This window comes from Musca autumnalis, unplaced genomic scaffold (genome assembly GCF_047663935.1).
Source record: "Musca autumnalis isolate F117 unplaced genomic scaffold, ASM4766393v1 scaffold_4, whole genome shotgun sequence".
NCBI classification, from domain to species: domain Eukaryota; kingdom Metazoa; phylum Arthropoda; class Insecta; order Diptera; family Muscidae; genus Musca; species Musca autumnalis.
Genome location: NW_027411977.1, coordinates 81,167,344 through 81,191,058, shown reverse-complemented (window position 1 = coordinate 81,191,058; position 23,715 = coordinate 81,167,344). Strand labels below are relative to the sequence as shown.

General features: G+C 35.3%; 1 protein-coding gene across 4 annotated transcripts in view; it reads left to right on the top strand.

The window, feature by feature from the left end:
- The first annotated feature begins 1,543 nt into the window (after positions 1-1,543).
- LOC141403711 (proton-coupled amino acid transporter-like protein acs) overlaps positions 1,544-23,715 on the top strand; it is a 60,189-nt gene continuing 38,017 nt past the window's right edge. Inside the window, exons 1-2 of one of the 4 annotated variants that reach the window (XM_073986541.1) lie at positions 1,544-1,975; positions 2,136-2,213. The gene's annotated coding sequence lies outside the window, so the exon portion shown is untranslated. Of the gene's footprint in view, positions 2,214-5,106; positions 5,245-23,715 lie in introns of all 4 variants that reach the window. The other 3 variants (XM_073986539.1, XM_073986540.1, XM_073986542.1) reach the window with 3 other exon arrangements.

Genomic DNA, 23,715 nt, shown 5'->3' with positions numbered 1-23,715 from the left:
TTTTCCCATTACAAGTAAACTGAAAAGTAATGGGATACTTCTTAAAAAAATTACAAGGCAAACCTACTTACTGTGCTCCTCACTAAGTAATGAGGACGGTGGCACAGTGAGTGTGTGTCCGACTATAAATCCTAGGGTTGTGTGTTCAACGCTCACTATCGGCACGCGAGTTTTTTTTAATTAAAAAATAATTGTTCGTGGTGCACATGTGCACTGCACATTTAAGTTCTTAAGCAACCCTTAATGTTCGTGTGCGTGGCATAGTATGTAGTGTATTTGGCTAGAAATCAGAGGGTTCGTGTGTTCAACTCGCACAGCGAGCGAAATAAAATAAAGTAAAATAAAAGTAAGAAGTGTGATGAAATTAAAAAAAAAATCTCTACATCAACTGTTCTAAAAATAGAATTTTTTCAACTTACTTTTCAACTTCTAGTGGCCGCAGAATAACTAGTTATTCTAGTGATCATAAAATAACTACAAACTGAGTGCGACATGGCCTTGTAAAAATAATGGGGAAGAAAGGGGGTTTGCAAGTAGTTACGGCTGCCAAAAATCCCTTACAAAACCCATGATTTTGAGAGGACTTTTTTTGCTGGGTTGCCACAGTTGAAAATTGTTGATGTTGCATTGCCGGGGAATCGAACCCACGACCTTCAGAGTGCAAGGCGGGTATGCATACCAATGCATACCAAATATCCAAAAAGAGCCACAAAATTCCGAAAAACCCCTTCAAAATACAATTTTTGGGGCAAAGAATTTTGGTTGTGTAGCCGGTATTCGATGTGTCCGTAAATGAACTTTCAATTCACATATAAAAAAAACATTGTTCCACAACATCCCATACGGGACAAGGGAGACTTCTCTCTTATCAATGAGTGCACCCCGATTCATATTTAGCGCAATGATATGGGACCTACTGTTTATCGCCGAGTCCGAACGGCGTGTCCTAAGACACCACTTATAGAGAAGTTTTTCAAGGCTGAAATACTCAGGAAATGTCGCCAACATTACTGAGGGGTATTTTGCCACCGTTGAAAAATGTTTGGTGTTGCCTGGCCGGGGAATCGAACCACCGACCTTCTGCGTGCAAGGCGGGCGTGTATACCATTGCACCACGGTGGCACCCAATTCACATATGCTGAGGTATATGTCCGTCGACAAGTCAGCCTTGACTTTTTTACTTGTTAAGGGATTAGATCACATTTCCCCACAGAATTATGTACGGCTACGATTTAGACGATTTTTTTCCATACCAAAATACCGATTTTATACGAAATATGAATTTGTGACAACCCTGAAAAGATCTCGGCATATTTATAATAATGAAATGTTTGTGATTTTTTATCCGCCAGCTTTAATTTAAGCTTTAGCCGTTACTATAACAATGCTGTGAATTTTTTAACAGCGACGTTACGTCGCAGTTCTCACTTGTAGTTAGTTAGTAAACTGATGCCAACTTCAACGTTGGCGTAGACATTTAACCGCTTACCGATCTGCCGACAGTGGCAGTCACTTTTATTTTGTGTTCTGTCAAAGAGTTTCCGTATGAGTTTAAAACCAATGAAGCGGTCGCTACATGGATTTAGTCGTTAACGCACGGCCAAAACGTACACTTACCGCTAAAACGCCAGACGATAAAAAATAAAAAAAAAAATAATACAATTTTAGCCGCGAAAGAACTTTTCTAAAGAGGTGTGAGAAGGTCGTCGTAAATAAACAAGCACCTACTCTTTATGGTTATGGTTGAATGCTAACACAAAATTCAAACATCAACTGTTTCGAAACCGCTTAACATACATAAATCATATTGAAATTGTGCCGGTCGGAAGTGTAATTTTTTTCCCATTTAACTGAGATCAACAAAAAATCAAACAAAGTGTATATTTAATTGTTTAGTTTGAACATATCAAAACCCTGCTCAAAAAGTTGTGTATTTACTCAAAAAATATTTACCTGAAAATAATTTGTCTACTACGTATGTAACACCTCTTGACAAAGTGCTAATTATTAACTTGCATAGTTTCCAAACACAAAAGTACAATTTTCGGTATAAATTTTCCGCAACAATAACAAAAATATTTTTATAATAAAGAACGACAGCAATAACCATTAAAAATATTTACAATTTATTCAAGTATTCACCGGCTGTCACTGGTATTTAAATTAAAACATCATTGAAATCTCCAGTAGCTCATAACTAATCAACGCTCACGGTTAGTACATAGATATTTCTACTAAACAAAAACTACAGTCATACAAATTTATTTACCGCTTTAATTTGTTTAAATAATAATTAATAGTAGTTTACTTGCGTTTCATTTCTCTGTTATTTTGTTGTTGTCTTTGTTGACGACATTGCCCAAGAACTTTGTAATTATTTGCACTGCAAGATCATAAGCTAAGTAAGCAGCGACGGAAACGGAAGCTTATATTAAGAATTTTCATTCCAAAACAACAACAAAAAATGACAAAAGTAACCTGAATTTAAAATAAAAATATTGCGTATTCAGTGACAATTTCTATACAATTATTTATTGCTAAAATTTGGTCGGAAATATAGCAAAAAAAAATAGCTCGGCGCTCCTGAAGCAACTTTAAATGGAAGGTGCTTAAGCCTGGGAAATTCTTGCGGATTCTGAAACTACATTGTTCACAAATGTCAATTTGACATTTGTAGTGGTTTTTTAGATGTTCGCGATTTTGCTTGGAAACCCCAATTCCAATCGAAATGAGACTAAAGAAAATGTTGTAGCTATGAAAATTCTCTACAAGATTGATATGATATTTTCGTAGGTTTTACCGTTATTGAGATATAGAAGTTCAAATTGGGACAAAGGATTGACTGTATCGCTACCTTATAAAACAATTTCATACATGGTGCGCCTTAACTAACTTTATGTGAAAATCGCTTATACCTGGGAAGTTTTTGCTGATTTTGAAACAGCAATGTTCATAGGTGAGAAAAATCCAAAAAAAAAGAAAAAACGCTGGAGGGATATTGAAATAAATCGCGGTCAAAGTTCACATTTTTAGATTTAATTTAGGTTTTCGATTTTGCTTGGAAACCGCAGTCATATCGAAATGGGGCTAAAGAAAATGTTGTAGCTCTGCAAATTCTCTAGAGGATAGACAGTTATGATTTGTTCCTAGGTTTTACCATTTTTGAGATATAAAAGGTCACATTTTTAGCTTTTTTGTTAGGTTTTCACGATTTGCTTGAAAACGGTAGGTCCTATCGAAATCGGACTAGAGAGAATCTTTTAGCTGTGAAAATTTTCTAAAATTTTGTCCTAGGTTGTACCGTTTTCGAGATATAAAATTAATGTTGGGAAATTGCAGTCATGACATTGTTTTATAAGGAGGCGATCCGGTCAATGCATAGTCAAAATTTGAACTTCTATAATTCAATAACGGTAAAACCTACGAAATTAACATAAATGTCAATCATGTTGAGAATTTCCATAGCTACAACATTTTCTTTAGTCTCATTTCGATTGGAACTGGGTGTTCCAAGCAAAATCGCGAAAACCTAAAAAACCCCTAAAAATGTCCAATTGAATCGCGATTTATTTAAAATGCGCTCCGGCGATTTTTTTTGTTTTTTTTTTTTTTTTGATTTTTCTTATCCCTGAACATTGTAGTTTCAGAATTCGTACAAATTTCCCAGGTATAAGCACCTTCCATTTAAAGTTGCATCAAGATCACCGTGATAGTTGATATGGGCTGAAATTTACCGACAATTTATGGTGAAAAAGAAAAAAAATTAAACCCGCATCTTGAAACGGACCAATGTCAAACTGGGGTGCCATCGTGGTGCAATGGTATGCACGCCCGCCTTGCACGCAGAAGGTCGGAGGTTCGACTCACCGGCCAGGCAACATCAAACATTTTTCAACGGTGGCAAAATACCTCTCTGTAATGTAGGCGACATTTTCTGAGTATTTCAGCCTTGAAAAACTTCTCCACAAGTGACGTCTTAAAACACGCCGTTCGGACTCGGCGATAAACAGTAGTTCCCATATCATTGAGCTAAATATGAATCGGGGTGCACTCATTAATATGAGAGAAGTCTCCCTTGTCCCGTATGGGATGTTGTGGAACAATGTTTTTGTAAAGTTCTAACGATAGCAAGAGTGTTATCAAATTTTATTCGAACTTTTCATTCATAATTTTGCGTTTTAATTTTAACGATTTTTGTCGGTAACTCAAAAAATTAATTAGAGAATCGCACTACTGCAATATACTTAAAATCGCACGATTCCACCTATGTCTATTGAGTCTTGCAAAAGACGTGATCAAGATATAAATAAACAGCATTCTCTCTGCAGCATGACCTTTTAAAAACATCTTCTCTCATGACACCTTTTTGGCTAAAAAATTTTGCATTTTAATAAACAAGTAAGAAAGTATCATTCAGCTGTACTGACGGAGATATACCCTCAGCTTCTGACCAAAAAAGAACCAAACAAATAGTTATGCCGTATATAATACGGCATATAATTGTAGCACGAGTTTGCTTCAAATTACGTGGAATCTGTAGGAACCGTAAAGTGTGGCGCAAACTTCTAATTCATTGAGAAGTTTGAGAGTTACCTTGCACGGTATCATTTTATTGTGTACTGACAGGTTGTTTTTGGAGCTTTTGGGCCATTATCTCAGGAAGTATGGGCGTGGCTCCTCCGAGAGGAGTTCTTTAACTTCGCTTTTCTGTGTGTAAAAATTAAAGTTATCGTTCACACCATTGTACAGAAAAATGTTGAACTTTTGTGGGGGAGGTACACGAAGGAGTGGACCGATATGGCTCATCATCGAACTTGAACTAAATTTGGGCAAAATAAAACGATGTTCAAAATTTGGTTCTAATCGGTTGATCCGTTCGAGAGTTATCGTGCACACCAGCCAGACAGACGGACGAACGGACATTGCGCATCGATTCCAATTTGTCTGAAACGAATTTCGTCCAAACATACTTTGGGTCTAAAGCCATTATTTCATGTTAAGTCGTATTAAAGTGTATCGTTAGCCTAAAAGCTATGGATAAAAAATAGATTACATTAAAAATATAATATAGGGATAGCGTATTTGACTGTCTACTATCATTATCAGGTTTTTACCCTAGAATACGACCAACAAAAGTCGAGTTATCCACCAAGGAAATCGGCGTTAAGTCGGCGGAGCCGAAATTTTTATACCCTCCACCACGATTTATGGAAAAGTAAAATGGAACCCGTCAGAGCTTATTAGGTGAGTAAAATATGCCAAATGAAGAATATCATTTACTTTAAAACTAGCTTTACGTAATTCGAATAAGGCATCGATGATTGCTACCCATCCAAAATCCGAAATACCATATTACAGTCATTCAATTTGGACAATGGGAATTCAACCTTAAAAATACGTAAAACCGAGAGGTATCTTAATATGAGGTACATATATACCAAAATATGAACTTATATTGATGCGTGCAGGTTTTCTACCAATTACAGCCACTTCAATAGAAAAAATCCTTTAAAAGACCTTCCACTCGGAAAACCCGCAGTTCGAAATGACGGAAACAACGGCCCTACGTTGCACATTGTATTATTCCTTCCAGATATAGATCGGGTTCGAATATGGACTAAATCGGTCCACTCCTTCGGGTACCTCCCACACAAAATTGGGATAAAGTGAAGTTTAGGAGCTCCTCTCGGATCGTTTCGAAAGTTTGTTCAGTAGGTTATCCTTGCGGCTCCCTTTACGACGGTATAATTTTTTTTTTGTTGTACAAGTCCAAACTTGCTGAGATATTGGCCAAAAAACTCCAAGAAACCCTGACGGCACCAAACAAAATGACAAATCCGCAAGATAACTCATCGTATTATTTTATCCAGTCATGTACCAGGTTGGCATATGGACTATATCGGTCCCTCCCACCTCCCACAAAAAATTCGGAAAAAGTGAAGTTTAAGAGCTCCTTTCGCATCGTTTTAATTCTTTTTTTAAGTAGGTTGTTCTAACGGCCTCATTTACAACCGTACAATTTTTTCCGGATCAAGTCAATACCTCCTGAGATAATGGCCCAAAAGCTCCAAAACCCTAAAATGGCTGTTGTGCAATATAACTCCAAAACTTTTTCAAAAATTTCTTCCAAACTAAGTTTAACGTAATTTAAATATTTCGAGTCCTTTATGAGGAGTTTGGTTACTAAAAATGTTTGGTATATGTCATTGATTTTGTATAGCCCCACATTATGGTACGTAGCGATTCTAAAGCAAACTCATGATACAAAATCGGCATGGTTTGGAATTGTTTTTTTTTTTTTTTTTGTCAGTGGCTGAGGGTATCTCCGTCAGCACAGCTGACTGATACTTTCTTACTTGTTGTATGAAAAATAAACTAAAATCCTCAAGTAGTAAAAATCCTAAAAATATGCTGAAAATCGGGTGTACCTTGCATTCTATAGCCATACGGCTGTACTTTTATATGGCGGGCTATATAAAAACGTGCCACTGTACTGAAAAATGTCTTTGGACAATTTTGTAGCCCCAAAAATACTAAATTCCAATTTTCAGCTATTTTGGTAACATTGCGTTGCTAAATCTTGAAAATACCGAAAATTGAGACGTACCATTCTATGTAGGTTACATCAACAATTGCAAATTTTTGGGGAAAGTTTTGTAGCCCAAAAGTACCAATACCAATTTTCAGTACCAATTTTCAGCCATTTCGGTGTGATAATGAGTCTAAAATATTTAAAAAGCCGAAAATCGAGCAGATTTTAGAAAGCCGAAAATCGGATCTGTGCTGACATATTTCTGGGGAAAAGTTTTGCGCCAACAAAGAAGTCTACATACCAAACTAAAAGCTTGGAAATAGCAGAAAATGAGCCGTTCTATTGAAACGTGGACCTGTCCTGAAAATTTTATGGGTGAACGTTTTTTTAGCCTCCAAGAAGAGTAAATACCAAATTGCAGAAATTTCTGTAGAATAATTTGGATAAAATCCTGAAAATACCGAAAATCGGAAGTTCTATGGCGGCTATATCAAAACGTGAACCTCTACCGACAATTTTTTGTGGGAAAGTTTTGTAACCCCAAAGAAGACAAAATACAAAATTGCAGCCATTTTAGTAGGATAATGCTGCTAAAACCTTGAAATAAACAAAAATCGGGAGGTACCGTTCTATTGGAACTATATCAAAACGTGGACAAATACAGACAAATTTCATCCATTTTAGTTTGACAATGAAGCTCAGACTTTGAAATTATCAAAAATCGGGATGTAGCGTTATATAGGTGCTATACCAAAACGTGGACCGATGTAACGCATTTGCAATGCCTAACATCCCATGATTCTGTGCCAACTTATAAAGCCCTATTATAAATATTACGAGCTGTATGTTGATTTCGACAGACGGATAGACCGACATGGTTATAACGACTAAGAATTTTATGCTGACAAGATTATATTCCCTTATAAGGTCTCCGACGAATATTTCGATGTGTTACAAACGGAAGGACAACGTATATTATACCCTCCATATTATAGTGGAGGGTATAAAAAACAATAAAGTTTCGCCCGGGGCGAACTTTTTATACCCTCCACCATGACATATTCTGACCTAACATCAAAGAGTTACTTCTCTTTCTCAAATCCTTATTAACAATTACGACACATTTGGGCCGAAAAAGTAGATTAAAATTTCAAATTACCTGAAATTCTTTAAAATTAAGTGTTTTAAGAGGGATCCCACCGTGCCAACGTGGTGCAATGGTATGCACACCCTCCTTGCACGCAGAAGGTCGTGGGTTTGATTCCCCGGTCAGGCAACATCACAATTTTCAACGGTGGCAAAATAGCCATCAGTAATGTTGGCGACACTTCCTGAGCATTTCAGCCATGTACAACTTCTCTATAAAGTGGTGTCGTAAGACACGCCGTTCGGACTCGGCGATAAACAGTAGGTCCCATATCATTGAGCTAATATGAATAGGGGTGCACTCATTGATATGAGAGAAGTCTCCCCTGTCCCGTCTGGGATGTTTGTGGAACAATTATTAGGAGGGATCCCATAATATCGACCTTTAAAATTAACTGACGTGAAAGCTGTGTTGGCATCACTGTAGAAAAATGGGTAAAAATGAGTTGAAGCCAACAAGTTTTTTTATGTTCCCTTCCGATTTCTGGTTTAACCATCATTTTTTTAGCAATGCCCAAAGAAGACAGAGATAAGGTAATATTCAAAAAAGTTTTACAATCGTTGAAGTTGAGGTTCACCATTTAAAAAGTCGCGAAATGTTAATATATTTTATAAAATATGAATATATTTATATTAATTGAAGTGTTTTAGCCACGATCTCATAATATGGACCATAAAAAATAATTTTCGTGGAAGCTGCGTTGGTGGTAATATAAAAAAATGGGAAAAATTTGTTGAAGTAAACAAGTTTTTTTGTGTTCTTTCTTGATTTCTGGCCAAACAACGCAAAACTCAAACCTGTGCTCACAGAGAGAACTAAAGAATACCCCTTGGGCAACATGGTTCTAGTGTATGACTTTTCGATATATACACAGCATCCCCCTAAAATCGAAGCTGACATTTTGAAGTTTTGATTTCAGTGTTTTTCGAATTTTTCTTATAATTAGAGGGTGCAACTAGATAATAATCCAAACTAGTTTATAGGATTGTAGAACTCGCGATTCCACGTCGTTCGATGTATATCTCATGAGTGTGCTCCGTACAGCTTCCTAGTAATAGGAGTCCAAAGGCGAAAATTTGGTGCGTAAATTTTCTGAAAAAACCTATTTTTTGGGGCGTACAGAAATAAAGCCCCAAGAAATAACGCCCCAAACGGGAATGAAAATGGACCCCAATTTTTGGGGGGTTTTTACAATTTGAAAAATTGCCCCAATACAAAAAGGCCCCAAACTAGGAAATTTGGCCCCAAAAAAATATTGCAATTATGCCCCAAAATTTCATTGGGGCCAAAATGCATTTTTGAAATTGGGGTGCATTTGCAAAATGCATTATCACCCCAAACAACGAAAATGCAATTAGGCCCCAAAGTATGCATTTATGCCCCAAAATATTTATTGACTTAAATTTGGGGTGTAAATAAAGCCCTAAATTTGGGGTGTAATTTCAAAAAAGATTTTTAAAGATATTCATTCAATAGTTTATAATATGTATTTATCTAATTGATGACTGTACTTTTTATGATTGTAACATGTTAAAGCCACCTAGAAACAAGCTCATATTTTCAAGTGTACTAGAAGGCGTCTATGAATGTGATAAAAATTAAAATGTTAAGTAAAATTAAAGACGAATCGCGCGATTTTTTTAAATATATTTTTCTTCAGCTACTCTCCCTTTTTTTCTAAATCTGTTTGATTTTTTAAATATATGTTTCTTCAGCTACTCTCCATTTCTTTCTAATTCTTTTTGACTTGATTTGGAGAGAAAAAATATATCTAAAAAATCGCGCGATTTTTTAAATATATTTTTTCTCTCCAAATCTCCAAATCAAGTCAAACAGAATTAGAAAGAAATGGAGAGAAAAAATATATTAAAAAAATCGCGCGATTTTTTTTTAGTATATTTTTTCTCTTCAAGTCAACTCAAACAGAATTAGGAGAGTAGCTGAAGAAAAATATATTTAAAAAATCGCGCGATTTTTTTTTAAATATATTTTTCTTCCTTCCTCTGTAAAAAAGGAAAAATAAATGCCTTAGCATTTTTAAATAGGATGGTGTTTGAAGAAAACGCTATATGCACAAATATGCTCCCAATGGAAGATGAGGTATATAAATTAAACACTGTTAATAGGTGTATCTTTTTTACTTCCTTAATGTTGCTGAAACATTTTTTCAGCAGCTTTTCCCTTACACAACTGTCAAAATCTGCAACATTAGTAATAATTATTACCAATTATTATTACTTATCATATAATTTTTTGAATTCTATGAAATAAGTGTTTACTTTTGCTTATTATTACTAAAAATTATTGTTATTTTGAGTCCTTTAATTTTTTCGCTTTTTTCTTAATAAAGTTTTCGAAATTGCACCCCATTTTTTGATCATATCTTTATAAAAAATTTAGAAAATGCACCCCAATTTCTTGTTTTTGTTAAACACTAAAATATATTTAGGCCCCAAACATGTGCAAAAAGGCCCTAATGAAAAATTCAATTAGGCCCAAATATTATTTAGACCCCAATTTGATTTTCAAATTTTCGATTTACTTGTTGTGAAGACAACTTGGCCCCAACAGTTAAATGAAAAAAGGTCCCAAAAAGTCGAAATTAGACCCCAAAAGTTTTGTTGTTGTTTTTCATATACCTGTTTGGGGCCTATTTTCATTTTCAATTTGGGGTGTTATTTCCTGGGGCCTTATTTCTGTACGCCTTTTTTGGCTTTAAAATTTACAACTGTCGTACAGGTACCCCTGAACCCCGCGTGATTTTAGTTTTTTTACGTGCCGGATCTAATAAGCTCTTCCGCGGTCGAATCCATCTACTAAAACGCCGGATATTGATACCTTGAAAGTAGGAAAATCTGCAAAAATATATTTTGACAATTCCGCGAATTGAACCGCGATTTTCTTTGATTATTTTTGCATAAATGTAATCCTTTATACGCGATTATTATATTTGCCAAAAAGGTGTGTCACAAATTACAAAGATTCGGGAGTAATATCCCGATTTATCCCAAAATAGAATGTGGTGGCACATCCGCAGTTCTTGACGAATCTGTCTAAAATAATTTATATTGACGTATTTTTAATAGGCCGCCATTGAAATCGGATGCACCTTATAATAATATGCACATCGCGTAATTTTTGCCCACTTGAAGGTTTTTTGAATAGTAAGATGCAACTGATGGCACACTTTGGCCGCTGAATAAAACATGGGAAAATCCATGCATATTGATAGACATGGACTCCCTGTATCCGAAAAACACATGCACCTCAACTGATTTAAACGGATTCCGGAATTACACGCTTTTTAATTTTTGTGTTTTTTTTTTGGTTGTAATTTCATTATTACGCTCTACTACTTATTTCTGTTGCTTATCGCAAAAAGCAAAAATACTTTCACGATGACAAATTATTTTCCTTGTAATAGTTTTAGCAAAATACTTTAGGTTTTGTATGGAAAATTAACGAAATAGTAGAATAACTCCCAAAAATATTTCTCCAATTTTTCGTATTAAACCAAAATATATATTTTTGAAATAAATTTCAACAATAAGTTTCCGTTCTTTGTTGTTGCTGTAATATGCAAGTTATAAACGCGATCATTATAAGTTTGGTATCACATTTTTCTACGCGTTGTCTAGATTCTGTACGTATTTTTAATTTATTTTTTAGAGATTTTTATGGACTCTGAATTAGAATAAATAAAATTTACTCCAAGATTTCTTCATTATTTTTTTATTTTCCGCGAAAATAAAAATAAATTTTGCAAATATTTTAGCATCTGCGGATAGATATCAAATTCTGTTAACGATTTATGTATTCACTTTTTTATTACAACCCAAAGGGAATTTTTAAATATTTTTTCTTTATAAGGGAACAAAACCCCCTATAACTTTTGGGTGCAGCATCCAATTTTGTGAACGCGAACATATTTGAAACCACAATTTTTTTCTTAACCTAAGTACCAAAAATCGCGGATGTGCTAGCAAAAAAAAAAAATAATTTTTTTGGTATTGAAAAGGAAATTTGAAATTTACCATATACCCTCAGCCTGTGTGGATTGAAATACTTTTTTCCCAAAAAAACGTATGTATTTAGGGGGTTTACAAACGTATGCACCGACAAAAGTATGGATAGGATTAAAGCTCTAAAATTTGAAGGGATATCGATAGATAGAGCTTTTTTATCACACTAGCCTGCAAAAAACATAATATATATTTTCGGTATATTCGGTAATATATTCGGTTCGAGCCCTCCAGCCACTACATACGGTACCATAGGGGTTTACAACTTTCGGGCTCTTTTCTCAAGAAGTATGGACTTGCCCCTGAAAAAACTTTTACTGCCGTAATTAAGGCAGCGAATGCAAATTGCTTCAACAAAAATCAAAGTGATTCGAGAGCAGGTCTTAAAGTGAATTTATCCAAAATTTTGTGTGGGAGGTACCCGAAGGAGTGAACAAATATAGTCCATATTCGAACCTGATCTATATCTGGTAGATATTTCAGGATGTGTAAAGTATGGACCAAATCGGTCACTCCCATCAAGAGTTATCGTGTGCACAAATTTTCCGTACATTTTTGAACTCTTGTGGGGGAAGTACCTGAAGGAGTGGACCGATATGACTTATCTTCAAACTTAAACTAAGTTTGAACAAAATATTACAAACACCAAATTTTGGACCGAATTGGCAGATCCGTTCGAGATTTATCTTGCGCTCCAACCACTACACACGGTGTTATAGGGTTTTTTGCACCTTTCAGGCTATTTTCTCAGAAAGTATGGACTTGCCCCTGATGAAACTTGTACCGTCGTATGGAGGGCAGTAAATACAAGTTGTTAGAATAAAAATCATAGCGATTCGAGAGCAGGTCTTAAACTGAACTTTTCCGAAATTTTGTGTGGGAGGTACCCGAAGGAGTGGACCGATTGAGTCCATATTGGAACCTCATCTAAGTCTGTTAAAAAATTTATCGATGTACAAAGTATGGGCCAAATCGGTTACTACCTTCAAAAGTTATCGTGCGCACAAATTTTCCGAACATTTTCGAACTTTTGTAGGGGAGGTACCGGAAGGAGTGGACCGAAATAACCCATCTTCGAACTTAAACTAAGTTTGGGCAAAATATTACGAAAGCCAAATTTTGGACCGAATCGGTTGATCCATTCGAGAGTTATCGTGCGCACCAGCCAGACAGACAGACGGACGGACATGGCTAAATCAACTCCAAATTGTCTGAAACACATTTCGTCCAAACATACTTGGGGTCTAAAACCATTATTTCGATGAGGCACATTTTGCCCGTATGAAGGTGTATATACCCTCGTTAGCATAAATGCTGAGGGTATAAACATTGTTAAAATGTGCAAATTTTATGGAATGGACACAAATCGGACATTGTAAAAATGTGAAGAAGGGAATGCATTTTTTATGACTCTGCGTGGACTGCTTCTAAAAAAATTCAATCACTACTTCACATAGAACAACTTCAAATAAATTTTGCTGGGCACCTATGCCAACCTACTGCAAAGTATTTCATCGTTGTAAAGATTCAATTTTCAGCTTTCATTTGGAATACCCCTAATACAAGTGGAGATATTCACATCAGAATAACTAACTTCAATAATTTCATTTTGGTTTACGATCATATTATTTTGGTGTATTTTGAGCAAGGTATATTTGGTGTTATTTTGAGCAAGAACTAACCTATAACACCCTCCCCACATATTCCACATATTGGTGCAGGGTATAAAAATATAACTCATCAATCTAACTTTCCCCCATTTTGCATTGTAAAACACTGACAAATCAATATACATATTTTGTGCATTGGAGTTCTACCACTAAATACAGCATTTAGTAATCTTGAATGACGAGTCGTTTAGACTACCAAACTACATGATGCTAATGAACCGATCATGATAATCATTAATAATAACATAGTGCTAAATTTCATTAATATGTTTTTATAATTTATTGATGGTGATACTAACAAATGAACATAACATTTTATGCATATTATTAATAATATTGTTTGCGTATTTTTTATTTAAAACAAAGTTTGAAATACAGAGTAGATAAATGATGCACAAAATAATATGTGTGACTGTAGTATTTGTGTCATGAATCGACGCTAGAGTACTGCTTTGTTCATAGCTGGAGTAGATCAGTAAAGTAATAATACAACAATAATTTTGTACATTCTTTATAATATTTATGTTCGTGTTTCAAATGACAATTTATGCATTATTGAGCTGTACTAGCAATACAAGACCGAATATTTGATTCCTGCTAAAACTTAAAAAAAAGAAAAATCGGGAGCTACCGTTCTATAGGGGACTACATCAAAACGTGGACACTTTATATCCTGAAATGTTTTATACCCTCAATGCCAAATTTCAGCTAAATCGGTTGGATAATGGGACTGAAAACATCAAATTTCCCAAAATCGGGAGGGCTGGTGAAAACGTGGACATTAGAGTGACCGCAATTTGTATACCCTACACCGCACTGTGGTAAGGGGTATTATGTCTTTGTGCATTTGTATGTAACATACAAAAGGAAACGAAATAGACCCATAGTTCCTTTTGAGGATATACATATAATCACTTTCGCAACGTACAGGTCGCATTTTTGTCCGATTCAGCTGAAAATTGGGTAATATAATTTTTTTAGCAATAGGAAGAACGCTATTGCTTTTGGTGAAAATCGGTTCAGATTTAGATATACCTCCCATATATATTTTCGGCCCATTTGACGTATTTGCTGCACCAAGCACGCTATATACGTCCGATTTTGATGAAATTTGGAATGTGTGACTGATAACTCTTGAAGGGAGCAACCGTTTTTGTCCATACTTTGCCCATCGTGAAATTTGTACCAGACTTAGTTAAGGTTTTAATATGGACTCAATCGGTCCACTCCTTCGGGTACCTCCCACACTAAATTTCGGAAAAGTCCAGTTTAGGGCCATCTCTCGAATCGCTTCGATTTTTATTTAAGCAACTTGTATTCACTGCCCTCCATACGACGGTACAACTTTCATCAGGGGCAAGTCCATACTTTCTGAGATAATAGCCTGAAAGTTGCAAAAAACCCCTATGACACCGTGTGAGGTGGTTGGAGCGCAAGATAACCATCGAACGGATCTGCCGATTCTGTCCAAAATTTGGCCTTGGTAATATCTTTGTTTAAGTTTGAAGATAAGTCATATCGGTCCACTCCTTCAGGAAAAATTGTTGGTACGGTAACTCTTGAATTGAGTGGCCGAATTTGTCTATACTTTACAAATCCTAATATATCTACCAGATATAGATCAGGTTCAAATATGGACTATATTTGTCCACTCCATCCGGTACCTCCCACACAATATTTCGGATATGTTCACTTTAAGACCTGATATCGAATCACTTTAATTTTTGTTGAAGCAACTTGCATTCGCAGCCTCAATTACGATGGTAAAAGTTTTTTTAGGGGCAAGTCCATACTTCTTGAGCAAACAGCCCGAAGAGTGTTAAAACCCCCTATGGCACTATATATTGTGGCTGGAGATCCACTTCCATAACGGTCAATGTCGATCCATTCCTTTTAGTATCTCCTCCGCAAAACTTTTGATCTTTAATCCTAATCAACATTTTTGTCGGTTCAAACGCCCGACATTTTTAAAACCCCCTAAATACATACATATGTATTTTGGGAAAAAAATTGTTTCAATATACACAAGCTGAGGGTATATCTCTGTCGGCAAAGCCGACTGATACTTTTTTACTTGCTTTTTTTTTAATTTTTATACCCTCCACCATAATATGGAGGGTATAATTAAATTTGTCATTCCGTGTGTCACAATACCAAATATTCATCGGAGACACTATAAAGTATATATATTCTTGATCAGGGTAAAATTCTCAGTCGATATAACCATGTCCGTCCGTCGTCTGTATGTCCGCCCGTCGTCCGTCTGTCGAAATCAAGATACAGCTCGCAATTTTTAAGATACAGCTCTGTAATTTGGTGTAGACGTTTTTATTACTCCTAGGATGTTTGGTATTACACATGGGCTATATCGCTCCACGTTTTGATATAGCGCCCATAGAACTGTACCTCCCGATTTTCGGTATTTTGAAGGTTTTAGCCTCATTATCACACCGAAATTTGGTACTTAGTCTTCGTTGGGGTTACAAAACTTTCCCCCAGAAATTTTTCGGTATGGGTCCACGCCTTTATATAACCACCACAGAACGGTACCTCCCGATTTTGGGTATTTTGAAGGTTGTGGCCACAATAATCCACCGATATGGCTGAAGTTTAGCATTTAGTATTAATTTGGTGCATTATACTTTCCATATGAAATTTGTCGGTATAGGTCCACGTTTTGATAAAGCCCCCATAGGAGGGTACCTCCCAATTTTCGTTATTTTGAAGGTTTCAGCCTCATTATCACACCAAAATAGTGGAAATTTGGTACTTAGTCTTCGTTGGGGGTACACAAATTTCCCCCAGAAATTTGTCGGTATAGTTCTCCGCCTTCATATGCCCCATAGAACGGTACCTCCCTGTTTTGGGTATTTTGAAGGTTATGGCCAGTGGCCACAATAATCCACAGAAATGGCTGAAGTTTGGCATTTAGTCTTTATTTGGTGTATTAAACTTTCCATATGAAATTTGTCGGTATAGGTCCACGCCTTCATACATAAAGCCCCCATACAACGGTACCTCCCGATTTTCGGTATTTTGAAGGTTATTGTCACAATAATCCACCGAAATGGCTGAAATTTGGCGTTTGGTCTTCAGTTGTGTTATTAAACTTACGATATGAAATTTGTCGGTATAGGTCCACGCATTCATATAGCCCCCATAGAACGATACCTTCCGATTTTCGGTATTTTGTAGGTTGTGGCCACAGCAACCCACCAAAATGGCTGACATTTGGTATTTAGTCTTTATTGTAGGTACAAGCCTTTCTGAATGAAATTCGTCGGTATAGGTCCACGTTTCGATATAGCCCCCATAGAACGATACCTTCCGTAATTCTGAAGGTTGTGACGTCAATATCCTACCGAAATGGCTGAAAGTTGTTATTTAGCCTTCCATTTGGTTATAAAATATTCCAGAAGAGTATAGGTATAGGTCCGTCAGTATAGGTCCGTGGGTTCCTATATCCCCCCTCTTGATTTTCGATATTTTGAAGGTTTAACCGAAATATCGGAAAAATGGTTATTATTCTTCTTTGAGTCTAAAACTTTCCGCCGGAAATTTGTAGGTATAGATTGACGATTTGATATAGCCCCCATTGAACGGTACCTCCCGAATTTCAGTATTTTGAAGGTTGTTTTACCGAACTTAATATTTTCTACAATGTACAGGGATGGGATGCGATATTTAAAAAAAACGCTATATTTTCAAAAAATTACGAATGTAATTAATCTACACACATACGCTCAAAGTTTACCATTTTTACGAATTTTAAACGCTTAATGTATAAGCCAGACTTATGATTATATCGGTTTCAGCATAAATTTCAATGGGATTGTGTGTACCCTTTTTAAATATGTTATCTATATATATAAATGAGCTTGGTGATAAGTGATTGACTGACTGACTGACTCATCATCAACGCCCAGCCAAAACGGCTAAAGCTAGGAGCTTGAAATTTTACCAGTGGGTCACTGTTGATGCAAATGTGCGAGATAAGGCCGGGTTTTAGAAAATTCGTCCTGGAACCACAAAAAATAACAACAACAAAAATCCTTATTTTTCATTACTATCACTTAGTTGGCCCTCTACAAGACATGTGTCAAATTAGCAATGCTATAACTTCTTGATATCGTAAGAGATCACACATAATTTCAAATTTTGTAGTTTACTTCTAGGCGCACTTATTTTATCGTAAACCACTAAATAATAGAAAGACAAGATATTTGTTATCTTCCATTGCAACAGATGTCGCAGTTGGTGATAATGGTGTATAAACAACAATTACGCAAATGAACAAATGAGTTGCTGTTGAAGACAACATTAGGGGAATAAATTCAGAAATCGGCCAGAAATAACAACAACTAAAAACTGTATGGACCTGTCTTTTTGGTAATAACTAAATGTTTGCAAGTCAATGAAAGTGCAATAGAATTGTGCATATTACCACGATTTATTTGCAATTAAGAATTTTATCGTATATGGAGATGTACAGTCATAACTATTCAATTTTCAATTTCAAAATCTGTAATTTGAAGAAATCGCTAAATAATTAATGAAATCTATAATAGGCCCCAGGAATATAGGAATATAGGAATTTGGTATGGAAATCAAGGTTGGGAAGTGGTGCTTCTAAAAGGAAATGGTTTGGAAAATTACCAATCATGTGTACGAAAAGTACTAAATGGTACTAAATTGAGTACAATTTAGATTTGGGTGAACGTAAAGAGCTGGAAACCTGAAATTTGGAATTAAGGTTACTGTTGTAGTGTAGGATTGAGATATGAGGGTAGTTTTGGAAATTCGTGCTTATGTGTACGAAAAGTACTAAAAAGTACTAAATTTGGTACAATAGGGATTTGGGTGAACGGATAGAGCTGGAATCCTGATATTTGGAATTGATATTACTGTTGGAGTGTTGGATTGAAGAACTTTTGGAAATTCGTACTTATGTGTATGAAAAGTACTAAATTTGATACAATGGGGATTTGGGTGAACGGATAATAGCTGGAATCTCGAAATTTGGAATTGAGATTACTGGTGGGGTGTAGGATTGAGGTAGTTTTTAAATTCGTACTTATGGGTACGAAAAGTACTAAATGGTACTAAATTTAGTACAATTTGGATTTGAATGAACGGATAGAGCTGGAAACCTGAAATTTGGAATTAATATTACTGTTGAAGTGTAGGATTGAGATATGAGGGTGGTTTTGGAAATTAGTACTTATGTGTACGGAAAGTACTAAATGGAACTAAATTTTTTATAATGGGGATTTGGGTGAACGGATAGCGCTGGAATCTCTAAATTTGGAACTGAGATTACTGGTGGAGTTTAATATTGTGGAAGTTTTGGAAATTCGTACATAGGGTACGAAAAATACTAAATAGCACTAAATTTGGTACAGTTTCGATTTGGGTGAACGGATAGGGCTTGATTCCTCAAATTTGGACTGAGGATCACTGATGAAGAGTAAGAAAGATGCACCAAAGGGTTTTTGGAAACTTGAGTGTACGAAAAGTAATAATTGGTACTAAATTTAGTACAATTTGGATTTGAGTGAACGTATAGAGCTGGATTCCTGAAATTTGGAATTGATATTACTGTTGGAGTGTAGGACTGCGGAAGTTTTGGAAATTCTTACTTATGTGAATGAAAAGTACTAAATGGTACTAAATTTGGGACAATGGGGATTTGGGTGAACGGATATAGTTGGAATCTCGAAATTTGGAATTGAGATTACTGGTGGGGTGTAGAATTGAGGTAGTTTTGAAAATTCGTACTTATGGGTACGAAAAGTACTAAATGGTACTAAATTTAGTACAATTTGGATTTGGGTGAACGTATGTATGTAGCTGGAAACCTGAAATTTGGAATTAAGATTACTGTGAGGTGTAGGACTGAGATATGAGGGTGGTTTTGGAAATTCGTACTTATGTGTTCGAAAAGTACTAAATTTGGTACAATAGGGATTCGAGTGAACGGACAGAGCTGGAATCCTGAAATTTGAAATTGAGATTACTGTTGGATCATAGGATTGGGGAAATTTTGGAAATTCGTATTTATGTGTACGAAAAGTACTAAATGGTACTAAATTTATTACAATTTGGATTTGGGTGAACGGATAGAACTGGAATCCTGAATTTTAAGTATTTTAATTTTATTTATTTTAATTTAAAGTATGAATTTTTGTAAACGGAAAGAGTTAGAATTTGCAACCCGTTCGCGGTAGGCTATAGAGGTAGAATTTGGATTTGGGTGACGGATAGTGTTTGAGTCCTGAAATTTGAAATTAGGATTACTATTGGAGTGTTGGACTGAGGTAGTAAGGGTACGAAAAGTACTAAGTGGTACTACCTGTGGTACAATTTGGATTTGGGGGAACGGATAGAGCTGGAATCCTGGAATTTGGTCAGACTGCTGTTGGAGTATAGGATTGAGATGGAAGTAGTTTTTGAAATTCGTACTTATAGGTACGAAATGTACCAAATGGTACAACTTGGATTTGAGTGCACGGATAGCGCTGGAATCCTGTTATTTGGAATTATGGTTACTGTTGAAGTGAAGGATTAAGGTTGTTTTGGAAAATCGAATTGTACAGAATTTGGTACAATTTGTTTTTGTGTAAAGGGGTTTTTGGAAATTCGTCGTAGAAAGGTACGAAAAGTGCTAAAGTGTACTAAATATGGAATCCATTGTATTAGGCAAACGCGAAGAGCTAGAAATCTGAAATTTTGAACGAGTGGTCATTGATGGAGAGTTAAGAAGATGTACCAAAGGGTATTTAGAAACTCGACCTATAAGTGTACGAAAAGTACTAAAAGTTTCTAAATTTGGTACCAATTGCATATTTTTAATGGATAAAGCTAGAATCTTCAAATTTGGTATGGGAATCAAGGTTGGGAAATGGCGTTGAAATAAGGAAATGGTTTTGGAAGTTCGTATTTATGATTACGAGCAGTACTAAATTTGGATTTGGGTGAACGGATAGACCTGGAATCCTAAAGTTTTGAATTAAGATTACTGTAGGGGTGTAGGATTGAGATAGTCTTAGAAATTCGTACCTTTGGGTACGAAAAGTACTAAATGGTACTAAATTTGGTACAATTTGGATTTGGATGAACGGATAAAGCTGGAATTCTGAAATTTGGAACTAAGATTACTGTCGGACAGTAGAATTGAGGTAGTTTTGGAAATTCGTACTTATGGGTACAGAAAGCACTAAATTTGGTACAATTTGAATTTTAGTAAACGGATAGTGTTGGAATTAGGAATTAAGATTACTGTAGGAGTGTAGTATTGAGGAAATTTTGAAAAGTCGTACGTATGGGTACGAGAAGTACTAAATGGTACTAAATATGGTACAATGTGGAATTGGGTGAACGGGTAGAGCTGGAATCCTGAAATTTTTGTTTGGGAAAGAAATGGTACTAAATTTGATACAATTTGGATTCGGGTGAATTAATAGAGCTGGAATCCTGAAATTTGGAATTACGATTACAGTCGAAGAGAAGGATTCAGGTTGTTTTGAAAAAGCAAACTTATGGTTACGAAAAGCACTAAATGGTACTAAATTTAGTACAATTTGTATGTAGGTGAACGGATAGCGGTGGAATCCTGCAATTTGAAAGTGTGATTATTGTAGCCCTGTTGCGTTGAGGAAGTTTTGAAAATTGGTACGAAAATTCTAAATTGTTCTAAATTTAGTACAATTTTAATTTGGTTTAACGGATGGAGTTTGAATCCTGAAATTTGGAAGTAAGATTACTACTAAAGTGAAGGATTGAGGTAGTTATGGAAAATCTTACTTATGGGTACGAAGAGTTCGACTTGATACTAAGTTTGGTACAATTTGGAATTGGACGAACGGATACAGCTGGAATCTTGAGATTTGGAATTACTGTAATTATTATGGAATTTACTGTAATTATTTTGTATTAATGTCCGTGTATGGCTGAGATATGTCGTCGAAATACGTACCATAAGTATACGAAAATTACTTAATGGTACTCAATTTGTTTTTGGGTGTAGGGACCGTGCTGGAATTTTTATTTTTTGGAGTTAGGGTGTGTATTGGTGTGCAACGTTGATCTCGCTGTTAATGTGTAAGGGGTACGTACAGTACTAAGATAAAAATAAATATTGATTAAAATTGGTATTAGTGCGTCCAAATTTTCAGTGTTTGTCATTTCCATATTATATATTGTTTATTTGTTTTTTTATATCCTTTCCGCATACGAAGTAGCGGGCATTTTGCTAGTATTATATATATTACTAGCTGAACCCGGTGCGCTTTGCTACCCCGACTTAGATAAAATATAATGGAATGCTTTTTTAATATTTTAACGCATAAATATAGGAGATATGAAGGCGTTGTCTACCCATTCAGGGCTGTTTTGGAGCTACTATGGTATTTTTGTATGTTTCAGGAAGTAACACTGCTCCTTAAACATTTTCGACTATAAGTATTCCTACGGTAGTTATATACTCTTACAGTATTAATTTATTTCTACACATTGGATGTGGAGTGAATAAAATTAAGAATAGAACCAGGTTGTAGAACCTTAGGATTGAGGATAGTTGTAATTTATTTTATAAATGGGACTTATTATTTCCAGGTCATATACATATTAACATATTGTGATATCTTAAATTACTCTTAGGATAACTCCCACTCGTATTCATAATTTTTACTCAAATAATGATTTATTTATATCATATTAAAACATTATTCTTAAAAAGTCTCTCAAAGATATAATGTTTAAAGCTGTAGCCTTGGTCAATTCCTTCTCAACTATAAGTACTTGTGTATATAATGATGACTTCTAAGTATCTTCAAAATTTCACTGAAATTGGACACACATACGTAACAAAAACATGAACATATATATGGGACCTATATTCCGATCTGAACAGATCTCGATATCATTTGGCACATTTATTTTTACACCAAATCCCGTCTCACATTTCAAATTGCAATGAAATTGAACATACATAACGTGTTTGGTGCACAAAATGCAGGAAATCGGCCGAAAATATATATGGGAGCTATATGGCTATATATGGCACATTTGTTTCTAGACCAAATTCCGTCAATTTCATTGAAATTGGACATAAATAGTGTGTTTGGTACATAAAATATAGGAAATCGACCGAACATATATATGGGAGCTATATCCAAATCTGAACCGATTTCGATATAATTTGGCACATTTATGTCTACACCAAATTCCGTCAGACATTCCAAATTTCAGTGAAATTGGAAATACATAGCGTGTTTGGTGCATAAATTACAGGAAATCGGCCGAAAATATATATAGGGGCAATATCCAAATATGAACCGATTTCGATATAATTTGGCACATTCATTTATAGACCAAATTCCACATTCCACATTCACACATTCCAAATTTCATTGAAATTGGACATAAATATCGTGTTTGTTGCATAAAATACAGCAAATCGGCCGAAAATATATATGGGAGCTACATCCAAATCTGAACCGATTTCGATATAATTTGGCACATGTATTTCTAGACCAAGTTCAGTTACACGTTCCAAATTTTATTGAAATTTGATAAAAAATAGCGTGTTTGGTGCCTCAAATACATAAAATCGGCAGAAAATATATATAGGAGCTATATCCAAATCTGAATCGATTTCGATATAAATTGGCACATATATTTCTAGGCCAATATCCATCACACATTTTAAATTTCAGCGAAATTGTACATATATAGCGTGTTTGGTGCATAAAATAAGGAAATCGGCCGAAAATATATGCATATGGGAGCTATATCCGAAGCTGAACCAATCTCGATATAATTTGGCACATTTCTTTCTAGAACAAATTCCGTCAGACATTCAAAATTTCAGCGAAATTGGACATATATAGCGTGTTTGGTACATAAAATAAGGAAGTCGGCCGAAAATATATGTATGTGGGAGCTATATCCAAATCTGAACCGATGTTGATATAATTTGGCACATTTATTTCCAGGCCAAGTTCCGTCACACATTTCAAATTTCATTGAAATTGGACATAAATAGCATGTTTAGTACATAAAAAAGGAAATCTTCCGAAAATATATGTATGTGGGAGCTATATCCAAATCTGAACCGATTTGAATATAATTTGGTAGATTTATTTATACATCAAATTCCGTCACACATAGAAAATTTGGAGATTGTATCTCTAATAGTTCTAAAGTTATTTGCATACAAAATCCAAATTTTCTGGAGGTACCTCCGGTTTTAATGATATATTTCCAGATCAACGCGAAATTTCAAAAAATTATATAGCCTATTTTCATTCCAGGCCATATAGCAATGTACCCTAAACATTTCAG